Source organism: Helobdella robusta (assembly GCF_000326865.2).
Source record: "Helobdella robusta unplaced genomic scaffold HELROscaffold_76, whole genome shotgun sequence".
Taxonomy (NCBI): Eukaryota; Metazoa; Annelida; class Clitellata; order Rhynchobdellida; family Glossiphoniidae; genus Helobdella; species Helobdella robusta.
The window spans coordinates 646,179-648,001 of record NW_008705432.1 but is presented as its reverse complement, the minus strand read 5'-3'; positions in this window follow the sequence as shown (position 1 = coordinate 648,001).

The window sequence follows — 1,823 nt, the reverse complement described above, 5'->3', positions numbered from 1 at the left end:
TTAGTTGATTTATGAATTGGTTCATATCATACATACATACATACAAACATACATACATACATACATACATACATACATACATACATACATACATACATACATACATACATACATACATACATACATACATACATACATACATACATACATACATACATACATACATACATACATACATACATACATACATACATACATACATACGAAACGAAACGAAATTTTATTTGCTTCTCAAAATTAAAAATTAAAAGAAAGCAGGATGACCATAATAGAATTTATAAAAAATTCATCTAGTATGGCCACCTAAACAGAAATGTTCTATGTTCGTACAAAAGTTTTTCAGCAAATAATAAAAATTTTCCCCAAATGATCTATGAGTGGCATGTTAGATGTTAGTTGTTAGTAAGTTAACGAACTCAACTATGTTAGCAAAACAGGTGTTAGTTGTTAGTACGATGGTTCACGGTTTATGTATAACAATGTTTGGTATTTATCCAGAAAAACACGGGATAGACATTACATAGTTATCTATATATTTAAGCAACATATAGAACGACATGAATAGTAGATCTCACAGTAATTAAATACATAGAAACTATATACTGATGTCTGGGGATTTTTTCAAGTGAGTAAATTAGATGCGACTTTTCCAATGAGATCAATCAATAAAGCAATCAACCAATTCCTCAATCAAGAAATCAATATAATAATTAGAATTTAAAGCGATAGATAATAAAATAAATAAATAAAAATTGTACAAATACATCCGCTCGTTTAGCGATCAGCAACAGTTAACATTCAATGTCATTATTCAACAAATAAATTTTTAATTTATTTTTTCATTAATTTTATTGAATGGAGAACCATGTTTTAAAATAGCATTCCAAATTCTTGGCCCTTTACAAATGACATGAGAAAAAAGTATGAATGTTTTTGATTTATTTGCTAATATATTATATTGACGTCTGGAATTATTTATCGGAATAAAATAATTATTGAAAATAGAAGGAAGTTTGTTTGAAAGTTGTTTATATACATAATTGGCTGTAAAATATAAATTTAATTTATCAAAATCTAAATTATTAGTTAATTTGAACAGTTGAGGTCTGTGAGCATCTTTTCGAGAAAGCGTGATGATCCTCATTGCTCTTTTCATCAGAACTTTTACAGACATGGTAGTTGATGGGTAAGCACTGGCCCAAATGACGTTGCAGTATGATACATGGGGCAGACAGATGGCGTTATAAAGAAGATTTAAACATTTTTTTGGGAGATAAAACTTTATTCTTTTAATTATTCCTATTGATCTGGCCAACTTGGTGGAAATGTGATTGACGTAGGGTTTAAACGTTAGTTTCCGATCTAAGAGGACACCCAAAAATTTTACTATTTTGCTCTCGACTATTTGTTGATTGTTAATTGTGATTTTGAACAGTTCTTTATAGTTTAAACACTGCACTGGACCGAAGACGATCATTTGGGTTTTTGAAGTATTCAGTGCTAATTTATTGTCGTTGAACCATTTGACGACGTTTTTTAATTCAACATTTGTTCGGTCAATAACACCATCGATGCTAGTTCCGCTACCAAAAGTGTTGGTGTCATCTGCGAAGCAAACATAATCAAAGTAGTTTGATGCATTTGGCAAATCGTTGATAAACAAGATGAATAAACAAGATATACATACATACATACATACATACATACATACATACATACATACATACATACATACATACATACATACATACATACATACATACATACATACATACATACATACATACATACATACATACATACATACATACATACATACATAT